Source organism: Pinus tabuliformis, chromosome 3_1 (assembly GCF_031772625.1).
Source record: "Pinus tabuliformis cultivar Carrire ecotype Pingquan chromosome 3_1, CPIR1, whole genome shotgun sequence".
NCBI lineage: Eukaryota > Viridiplantae > Streptophyta > Pinopsida > Pinales > Pinaceae > Pinus > Pinus tabuliformis.
This window is the reverse complement of record NC_142301.1, coordinates 402,624,194-402,636,455: the sequence shown is the minus strand read 5'-3', so window position 1 is coordinate 402,636,455 and position 12,262 is coordinate 402,624,194.

Sequence of the window (12,262 nt, the reverse complement as noted above, 5' to 3'; positions counted from 1 at the left end):
CAATGAATGAAACTCTGTGATTTCTTGTTGGGGTTGCACATTCTCTAAGCATGCTCCTATTTGGATCGCAGGAAAATCAAGGTTATGGTCTTGAATACCAACATGATTGGACCAAGAACCAGTAATGTATGTCTAACAATAGACCTTAGGCAACACAAAGGACACACCTCCAGTCATATGATGGTCTGATAATTGATGTCAAAGAATTTTTAAACTCCAGTATCAGTGGTAGTTGCTTTAGTTTCTTAAATAGTTTCTTCTCCTGTGATTGGGTGCATAGTTATACTTATCTATTGATCTGATTTTGTCAAAATTTGGGTTCAAAAACTATCTTGAATTCATGTCTGGAGGGATATAAAGATAGTGGTCACTGCAAAAGGTAAGTTATTAATGGTAGGTGTTGCCCATATTTCAGAAATTTTGATGTAAATCCTGAGAGAAGCTTTGTATCCTAAATTGAGTGGGGCTTTAGGATTGAGAGACTTGGGGATCCTAAACAAAGCATTGGGAGAGAAATTATGTTGGGATTGACTTTGGGTTAGAGATGAACTCTAGAAACAAATATGGGATATGAAATATGGCCACTCTTCTCAATTGAAAAAGTTGCAAGCAACCAAGCATCCTCTAAGATCTTCCATATGAATTTGCCACAGGCCAACTAGACCTTAATTCAAAGTCATGTTTTTTGAGAGACCTGGAATGGTCACACTAGTGACTACATTATTCTCAAAAGATTCTTGGCAATAGATGCCACAATTGAGGGATTGTTAATCCTAGAGATTTAATAACATTTACTTCAAAGCATCAGGGTCTTACTGTAGAAGAATTTTAGAAACTGATTCAATCCCCTAGGCTATGGAAGGAATGGAAAACAGTTGAAGATTGGGAATCACATCCATCTTTCTCTCCCTGGCCTATTTTTAGCTCATGAGCTTCAAAAATGAAAAAAATACAATGCTCAGGATGAAGACAAACTCTGGTGAGGTTCTCCAACCAAAGGGATGTTTACTCTCAAGAAATCCTACTCTCTTATAGTTGGTCATCAATACATCCACTAGGATCCCATTTGGAAGAAAATCTACATGAATGGTGTTTTCCCATGGTCCTCAATTCCTTTGGCTAGTTGGATGACGTAAGATCCTCACATGGGATCAAATCAGGAAAAATGGATTTTAGGGCCCCTGACTTTGTACTTTATGTTGGAATTATGAATATTCTATGGAGCATATATTGAATGTATGTTCTTCCATTGAACATATTTGGATGCATAGCTGACTGCCTTTTGGATCCTTGTACTGTAACTTCAACAGTTTTTTTTTGACCGCCCCAAGAATGCCTATCTGCCCTCTTAGACAGAGCAATATCTGCGTGATAGAGATGAGATCTGTAATTTTCCCATTTGACATTGAGCTCCATCAGAAGAGCCAAATTTTCAGCATGTGGTCAACTGGAAGAGGAGGAAATGACAGATTGTTGGCAGCCAATATCAGCAATAGTGAACAGCTCATGCCTGTGTAGAAACTGGATGATTGGGGGAGGAAGAATGTGATTCCCAGCCAATCCAATGATTACTAAAATGGCTTACAACTTCCTGTAGGACGTCTTTCTGAGTAGTTAGTATTATATTGTCCATATTTCTAACATACCAGATTGTGTCGGAATTTTTTCTTTTGGAAGCTATCTTATGAAAGTACTTAGTATTATTATCTCCCCTAGAAACCCGCGTCATTTTTATTTTTTGTCTCCATTCCTCTGCCTGATAATTTAGAGAGCTCCAATATTGTATTTTTGCTTTGTTCAGATACGAAATTAGGACTTGTAGGGTCCATCAATTCTGAAATCTCTTTATCTATAATAGAAAACTCCCGAGAGAGTGTCTTCTTGCACTTGATGATGCATGTCTTAACCTTTGACTTTAGCCTGTGCAGTTTTTGAGTGACCTGATACATCATTTTATTTTTCATTATCCCTAAAGGCTTCATCCAAGATATCTTAATCAGGTCCACTAAATATTTATCTTGTAGCCATACTTGATTGAACTTGAATGGCAATTCCTTGGCTTCTTGTTCACCATTCCATTCCAAAAAGATTGCATTATGATCGGAAACTAAAATTCCTTGGGGCAGAAGCAGATGCAACTCAGTTGCTTGAAAGCACAAGTGGATGTAGAAGGATCGAGTTTTGTACATATCCTATGGGGAATGAGCCTGCCAAATCAAACAAGAATATAGAAGAAATGGTTCAGGAGGATGATGAAGTAAGAGATGGTGAAGGGGGTTTGGGATGAGAAACAATGCAACTTGAAGATGAAGAACAAGCTCCAATGGAATGGGCGAGGACAGACTTAGTTGGTGAAAATCAAGGGGAAACATTAAACACCAGGACTGGTGCTGAACCAAAAAGATTACCTGATACATATAACAGTGGCCAACATTTGGTGAGAACATCCCATCCTATTGGAAACTTGTTAAATGGGGAGAGGCAGAGTCAATCACCTGTCAGTCAGCAGCATAGAGATGAGATAGATGCTAGAAACAAGGGAGATAAGCATTCGATAGCAACAATTGATCTATTTGCATCAGAGGTTGCTGGTAGTTGGGCAGTCAGTACAGTTGGTTCAGTTCATGGCGACAATGAATCTCTTCGGAGTGATGACAGACAGCCAGGGACAGGAAGGATCAGTGATGAAGGAATTAATCAAGATTTTGATGCTAGTAAGATTGCAGCAGCAGGTGAGAATATTAGGTCCAGGCAAGATCTACTATTAAGTAGCTTGAAGTGTCAACACACAGTGCCTGAAGATGCAGTGGCAGGAAGTCAAAATTCTCCACCTCCCAAGTTAGCTTCTTGGCAAATCTATGAGCACCAAGCTTTGAATGAGATGCTTGATAATGTTGCCCCTGATTTCAGGCAACTTCATGGACTTAGAAGAAATAACGATAATGCCCCTAACACTGAAGAAGATATTGAAGGGGAAGAAGATGATAAAAATCATGATGATGATGACACTGAGGAGGGTTCAGAAGAACCAGAATCTGAATAGGAAACTGTCTTTCTATTAACTCTGGATGTGTCTGAACACATGCCAAATGATTCTCCTGTCATGGCAGTGCAATTGTTCTTTGGTAAGCCATGCCATTACTTGGTGTTTTTATGACTTCCATACCTAATGGTTTGAAAGTTTGACTACTGTAGTTTGGTTGAAGTAATGATCCATGGATGGTAATGCCCATTAGATGTATAAGCGTGCTAAGCTTTTGCTTGGAAGGTGCTTCGAAATCTTTTGGCTTTCTGAACATTGCGATCTCTTGTATGACTGTAGATGAGTTCCTATTTATTGATTGTTATTCTACATAAGCAGAGTACACTTTGGTACTTTGGTGCATAAGCACCTTGACTCTGCCTCTGTAATATTAATTTTAAAATTCTAGCAGACAAGATCTGTGAGGTGCTCCAAATTTCTAGGAAAACATCATATATTTATGATGATATACCATTGCTTAGTAAATTGATGCAAACAAATAACAATTTTTTATTTTTTTTTTATTTTTTTTTTTTTATTTTTTTATTTTTTAATTTTTTTTTTTATAATTTATTTATTTATTTATTTTTTTATGTTCTGGCAAACGAATATATGCATTTACTGGGAACCAATTACAACTAACAACCAAATATACTACTTGAATCTGAAATCTTCCACCTTTGCTTGCTAAGCAACTATTTATCTGTTGATATTTTTTCATCCTTTTTCATTCTCACTCATCTTGTTCTTCATTTCTGTGCATGATCCTTCTTTCCTGCTCACTTTTTCATCTTAATTGCTCCATCTTAGTCATATTAAGCTTCTCTTCTCATTATTCGCCAAGTTTCCCCGTCCATATGGCCTCTCTTGGGAATCTATTTCTTGACTATTAATTCCTAGAGTCGACATACTGTTATCCTTTCTACTACTATTAACTTATTCTAGCGTAGGCACCTACACTTCATTTGGCAGCTCCCAAGGGGCATGTTCTTTCTTGGGAAAAATATGATTATGATTTATGCCTATAGCCTTACCATACATTTTGATGTCATCCCAACCAAGTCTACGTAGGAATTTCGCTATTAGATGTATGGTATTATGGCATCCCAAACATCTAAAAGGGATTCCCCAGTAATCCACTCGTTTTATGATAGATTGTGTACTCTAATAGATATCAAGGGTAGCCGAGAGACCTTTTATGGAATCTGGTTCAATGAAAAACCATGCTACTCATTTTTCTAGAAGGCCAGCACTCCCTTCATCGACATAATAGAATTTTCCTATCTTGTTGGCAATTTCCATGATTTCCTTCTTGGTCCATAGTTCCAAAGGAAGGCTAGGGAGTTTAACCCATATGTATTTTCGCTGGGGATCTTCTTTAATAGGATTAAATCCGACTGTCTAATTCTTCAAGCATAAAAATCCCCTACCTTTCACACATGAGATTGAGCCAATCCTATCTGCATCTTCCACTGTCATGAAGTGGAATCCAAACCAACTATTGAGGAGCATGCTTACCTTCGGTCTATTTCCAACAATACAGAACCAACATTTCTGCACCCATTCTTTCATTTGTCCACTAGACATCCTAATGTGTTCCCAGTGGCCCACCAATACCTTATGCTTCATCTTTACCACATTATCCCAATATATATCAATACCCATAATGAGTTTTTGAATCTGTTCCTGGTTCTTGATCGATTTCTTTTACGTTTGTCTATGTTTTTTTGGATCGGGTTCCATTTGAAGATTCCTTTCCAAGATATGTATTTGAGTCCTCATGTTGGGATGTTTTCAACAGGCCAATGGATGTGGGAACTTGATTTGGTCTTCCCAGTCTCTCTGCAAATTCATTTTCTATGACTATCGATACTTCTATAATTTTCCTGTCGTCATAAATCTATTCCATAGAAAAAGATTGACCAACCATGTCAATATTGACTATTAGAACTGCATTACTTTTTAAAGCCAACGTACTGGTCAGCACAATGCTACTACATATGGGTGAAAATAAAATCCAAATAAAATGTGAAAGTGTGACCGATTTTATTTGTACTATAGAACAAAGGCTAGTGGGTTAATCTCCTAAAAAAAGGTGTTAACATAGTCTGTCGAAAGGTACATTTTGCATCAGGATAACCCCTAGATTGCTATCTTTTTATGAGGAAGCAAAAACATGGAAAATGTTTGGTTAGGTAGGAATACAACTTGTCAATTTGGTCTAGCTTGAGTGATTAAAAGAGAAGGTTGTTAGGCTCTCCACCATTTCATGGATTGATATAGTGATGAGACAAAAGAAGCTCTCTCTTGAGACCTGACTAGGTGATTCATAACAGTTGTGGTGTTGGTGCCTTAACTTAGCTAGAAAATGCCAAAACTCTATTGATGCACAAAATTTATTACTGAATCTACCTCAGAGTATGCCATAGTCACTGAATATGACATGCATGGTTTTACCAAGGAGGCCCTAAACTTCTGAACAATGAAACTTTACATCGGTATCTTGGCAATAGCTGCATTGGTCTTATTAGCATTACACCACTTTTAATATGGGTCTTCACAACAGAGAATCACCATTACACTTTGTTGATTTGTGTTAAAAAGAAAAATAACACGCAATAGATTTCTTTTGACATGCAATGTTGTTGTTGGTAGTTTTCTTGTATTTGTGCCACACGTAAAGCTAACATGCGTTAAATTTCTTTCACCTTGCAATATTTTTATTGGAAGCGTGCTTGTGTTTGGGCTAGAAACTATGCTAGATTTCTTTTTCTTTGCAATATTGTTGTTGTCAATTTGGTTGTTTATGATAAAAGGAAATCTAGCAAGTGTTAGATTTCCTTCACCTTGGCAATGTTATTGGAAATGTTGTGCTTGTGTTTGGGCTAGAAGTTATGCTAGATTTCGTTTGCTATGCAATATTGTTGTTTTCAATTTGGTTGTTTATTATAGAAGGAAATCTAACACGTGTTAGATTTCCTTCACCTTGGTAACGTGCTTTTGTTTGTGTTAGAAGGAAATATAACATGCACTAGATTTCTTTTGGCATGAAATGTTGTTTTTGGTAGTATGCTTGTATTTATGCTACATGTAAAGTTAGCACGTGTTAAATTTATTTTACCTTGCGACGTTGTTATTGGAAATGTGATTGTGTTTTTGATAGAAGTTGTTGGATTTGGTTTCCCCTACAATATTATTGTTGGCAATGTGCTTTTGTTTGTGCTAGAAGTAAATCAAGCGTATGCTAGATATCTTTCACATTGCAATGTTGTTTTTGGCAATGTGATTGTGTTTCTGCTAGAATAAACTTTAGAATGTGTAAGATTTCTTTTACTTTGAAATGTTTTTGTGAGTAATATGCTTCTATTTACGTTAGAAGGAAATTTAGCATGTGGTGGATTTCCTTCGCCTTGCAATATTCTTATTGACAATGTGCTTGTTTGTCCTAGAAGGAAATCTAGCACGTGCTAGATTTATTTGACCATGTAATGTTGCTTCTAGCAATATGCTTATGTTTGTAGTAGAAGGAATGATATTGATTGTTAGCTTTCATTTGAGGAAACAATGTTTCATTACATACAATATTACTACCATGCTATTTTAATTTTTGCATCTATATTACTTTTTCGTAAGTTGTGTGTTTTTATGAAAATATAAAGTCACACTTTACACGGTTCAACCTTTTAATTACAAGTTACGTTTTAATTGTTGTTACAGAATTGATACAAGCTACAATGGAAAATATAATTTTGGCAAAAGGGGACTATGTTGATCTCCTTATTAATGATCAAGTCATTGGGCTAGGAAGGGTCGAATCTGCAGAGTCTGGAACTTATTATGTTGGAGAAAGGGTTAACGCTGGTTATGTTACAATTTTGGTAATTGATGTAACTCAACCACATTTGATTGATGAGGATGTTAATGAAGGGGACATACATCCATGGAAGATCATGGATTTGAGACACAACATAGGTAAATCAAAATATTGAAGCATGTGTTATATATTATTAGATAGCATAATAAATGTTTTTTTTGAGTAAATACTAACCTTATTTACATTTGTTTATAGGTGCAAATGTTTCTTCCACATTTTCTATTGGAGCCAAGGTAGATCTTTTGCAACATGGAGTGAAGGTGGGCGAGGGCTCCATATTCAATACAGAGCTTGGGCATAAAGTGCATGGAAAGATGGTAAAGAAAGGATGCATAGTGGTTAAAATCGAGAAGGTGTTAAAACATAATGCTCCTCTACCACATCCAACAGGGTTTGAGCATACACTTGGGGGTGCATTAGAATCTTATGAAATTTGGCCAGAATCAGATTTGGAGCCTCACTGTCATGATCATGCCACAAATATTCCCCAAGATAGGGTTAGCTTCATATGTACAAAGGTTTCTCTTACACATGAATGCATGGGAACAAGCATGTGCATTGCCAAAGGAATGCTAGTTAATGTCCGCGAGGATGACATTGTTGAGGGTGAAACACTAGGTGAAATGGATTTTGGTGTTTTTCTAGAAGAGATAGATGGAACTTGTGAGATATGCAGAATTGGGGATAAGTCTATACACTGTTTGGTTAGATGGCCAATAAATAAGTTGGTGGACAACAAAGGTGTGATATTAAGGGTTAAGGAAAAGTTCAAGGAGCCACCCAAGGAAATGGTGATATGGGATGTTATAGAGGACACAAATCCCTTAAACAATTGGGATGGGTTCTTTTGTAATGAAAAAGATAGAAACTCAATTGATATGCATGTAACAAGGCCATATAAAAGGATTAAACGAGTTATGGCTACAAAAAAAATTGCAAAATGTCAAACAAAAATAGATGAAGAGAAAGAAATTCGAGTTTTGGCAGCAGATGTATGTTGTAGAAAAGATTGTCTTCAACATGTGGATAGGAAGGCCATTGCAAGTGCTAGAAGGGATATGAGACAAATAAATAAAAATGGTATTAGAGAATTTGTCTTGAATTCACTCATGTCAAACACAGTCATGTCAAAGGGCCATGGCCATGGCCATGGCTTACCAACTATTGCTAGAAATGTAAAGGACATGAGATTTAATGGGAATATTATTTGTAAGAAAGCATGGTATAAGATACATAAAATTCCTCAAAGCACATTCTATAACTACCAGCATTATTTCCAACATGGACAGACCAAAGCTATTCATGGTAACACCAACACATGCAAAGCAAGAGGTCACACAGTGGCAGCCATAGAAATATTGCACAACATTGTAATGGATAATTCAGATTTTTCACCAAACCAAACACGTCAAGTTGAAGAAGATGGAACATCTGCTCCTTTAAGATTGCTTCCTTCGACTTACACACAAAATTCTTTGTTAAAAGAGATCAATGAGGCTCTTCAAAAGCTCAATTACCCATCAATATCACAGTCAACAATGAGCAATATTTGGAATACTAAGTTTCGAGATGTGGCATTTTCAAAGAACACCAACTTCAGTAAATGCAATGAATGTATTGTTTTGAAAGCACAAATGAAGTCAGCAACTACAAAAGAGTTGGAAGAAAAGGCACGAGGTAGGTTGAAGAAACATAACAAGATTGTTATGTGTGGAAGATATTGCTACTATGCCCATAGAATTATGTCAGAGCGGTTTCCAAAGGAGTATTTGAGCATTATCCATGATAAAATGGACAAAACAAAGACTTCAATCCCAAGGCTACGTGTCAAATCAAAATCTATTGTAGGAACAAATTTAGGTTTGTCATTGACAGGTATGCTTACACATGGGCATAAGGCAGGAGGTTTTGGTCATTTCTCCTTACCATTTGTCCATATGGGATCACAATTTACTATTACATCTCTTGCAAAGTGCTTAAGAGACCTTGAAGACCCACAAATGGATATGTATGGTGATCTACTTTATGAAAGTGGAATTTCAAGAAACCCACTTACAAATGCATTACTTGACACCTCTATTTACTCAAAATGTCAAGGGTACAAGGATGATTTTATATTTCATGGAGGTTCAAAAAGTCAAAATGTTGATTTTAAACCTCTTCCTCCACATTTGTTGCTACAGTTGGACAATGCAGCAAGTGATAATAAGAATCGCTATCTTTTCATGTTTCTATCACTTTTAACTGCACTTGGTGTCTTCATCACTATTGAGGTTGGGTTCTTGCTTGTGGGGCACACCCATGAAGACATAGATGGAACCTACGGAAGAATGTCTTCCAACCTAAAAAGTAAAGATATTTATTCTTTACCTGAAATGATGGATACATATCGTACAATTGAAGAAAATCGAGTGTTTCCACCTACACTTATTGACAAGGTCTATGACTTCAAAAGTTTCCTAAATGGATACATCAAGGAGGGAAAAAATGCACTAGTTGGACATCTTAATGTCCAATACTTCCAATTTCTTGTACTCAATGATGTTCCAGTACTAAGGTACAAAGAATCAATTAGAGATACTGAGTGGTCAGAACCAGTTGAGTTATGGAATATAGATGATGAAGGCCGACCTATAATTCCCATAGGGAAGCCATCTTTCTTAGCTTCCAAACAGAATGATGTCTATTTAAAAGAACTAAAGGAAGGGATAACATCATACATAAAAATGTGGAAAGACACTATTGGGAATGAGGATTCACCAATTGTTACGGAGGAATGGAAAAATAGAGTAGTGTATTGGGAAAAAGTTCTTGATACATTAGATGGAATCTATAATGATGATAGAATAATAGATGGAAGTGATTCATCTTCTGAGGATTTCTGGCCTAGGACAAGGCACATTGTTGATGTTGATCGTAATGCACTCCAAGTAATGTCAAGTATTATGGATGGAGATTTTGATAATGTGATAGATGAACCAATATATGTTGGACCCAAATGCAACAAGCCAAAACCAACTTTCAATCCGATGATTGATGTTGAGAAAGGAAAGATGTTGCTAGTTAGATCAGGAAATGAGGATGCAGGAGAGATGATTTGGATGGCAAAATCCATCTCAAATGTCTTTAGGGATAATGAAAGTGAGAATCTTCATGTAAAGGTTGACTGGTGGAAGCCTATGTCAGGGAAATACAATGGAAAATTTTTAGAGCAATATTGGGTACCAAATCCTGATGACATAGAACTTGGCTCTATTCCAATTAATACCATAGTGTGGGCATGGATGCCAAAGAAAAAACATTGCAAGAAGATCAAGATAAATAAATATGGTGTAGAAGCCATTCTTGATCTACTTGAGCGAATATCTTAAGAGTAGGTTTATATGATTCATGAATGTAATTTTTTTTGAAGGATCTATTAATATACATTCATACACACTTTTCCATATTTGTTGTATATCAAATATTCTCTTCATATTCTTTTTGGAGGAGTTTTATATTATTTAATATTTCAATGTAATCATGTGTTATACAAATTACATGACAATGCCATAAAATATTTAAGTTTTCAAAGCTTTATTTGACCAACATGACTTCTCACCATATCAAATATGCATAATCAAATTCAATAATGCACTTAAAAACATCTTCTAAACTTGGTCTATTAAAAAAACAATGGAGTACCTAATTAGTATTCTATTTAATATAAACCATTTAAACACTTAATGAATAAATGCTAGACACTAGAAAAAATGTTTGAGGCGAGTTTTCCTTAATTTTCCTTATTATAATTGATATAAATCAAATTCACTATCTTGTTGCACTCTAATTTATAAAAAAAATATTTTGATCATTGAACAACACAACTAGAATTATAAAATATTTCCTCTTATAGATTTTGAAGTGGTGCCAACATTGTACTAGTATAATTAATATGTACTTAACGTAGGAAAAATAGTTAGTGTCAATTTAAAATGGTCAATAGTAGTAAGAAAAACAATATTAGTATATTCTTAAATAACTTTATAGGTAAGTTTTTTTTTGTTGCAAAATCTATTATTCACGAGTCAAGTTTAATACATAAATATAAATGTTAATGATAATAGAAATAATGTAAGGAATCTAAGTTTTAGATGAATGTTAATATGTTCTTTTCAATATAATATCCTTAAACACTACATGAATATAAACTAAACATTTGTAATAAATATCTTAGTCAATTTTCTCTCTTTCTTGTTGTATTTGAAAATAATTAAATTGCACTACTTTGTTACTATTCTAATTCATGATTGATTTTGATCATTGTGGTCAATAATAGTAAGAACAACAATATTAGTATATCGTTAAATAACTTCATAGGTAAGTTTTTTTTTTTTTGCAAAATCTATTATTCAAGAGTCAAATTTAATACATAAATATAAATGTTAATGATAATAGAAATAATGTAACTAATCTAAGTTTTAGATGAATGTTAATATGTCCTTTTCAATATAATATCCTTAAACACTACAAGAATAAAAACTAAACATTTGTAATAAATATCTTAGTCAATTTTCTCTCTTTCTTGTTGTATTTGAAAATAATCAAATTGTACTACTTTGTTACTATTCTAATTCATGATTGATTTTGATCATAAAATGATTGATAATTGAGACGAGAGACTCATTTTACAACCCAATATGGGGGGGGGGGGGGGAATAAAAATTATGTTCTAAATAGAAAATAAAAGAAATGAATGTTTTGTAAAGTATTTAGAAGTATATAAAATGTGTGAATTAGATGTTTAAATTTTATACTTTTTCAAAAAATTTCAGCTAGAGATACAGAGGAACTATTTGAAGATTTATGTTAACTAATTTATGTCCATATCAACTTCTTATATATCTATATATAAGAAAAAAAAATTATGGTTAAAATTCTTATTTGGTCATATATATACTCTATTTAGCATTCAAAAATACAGTTTCAACAATGAAAAATAACACATTGTATCTTTCATTCAAAATATTTGCACGTGAAGAAATTTGATCCCTACATCTCCACTTAAAATGGTCTATGATGGTATATATTGGACACATACTATGATCATTTGTCATTAAATAACTTTATACTTAATATATAGCTTGCATATTAATCTATTATTAATTAAGTAAGCCTCAAGTTTTAAACATAGAAGTACAAATAATAAATAAAAATAAATTGTGCTACTAGCATTCAACATTTAATTTGATCTTAAAAAAATATTTTCTCCACAACTCTAAAATGGTGCAAACTTTCTACAATAGTATGTAATGTTGATGGTGATAATGATGATTATCATCCACTAAGACCAAATATGGTATTTAAGAAGGTAAAAAGATATTACT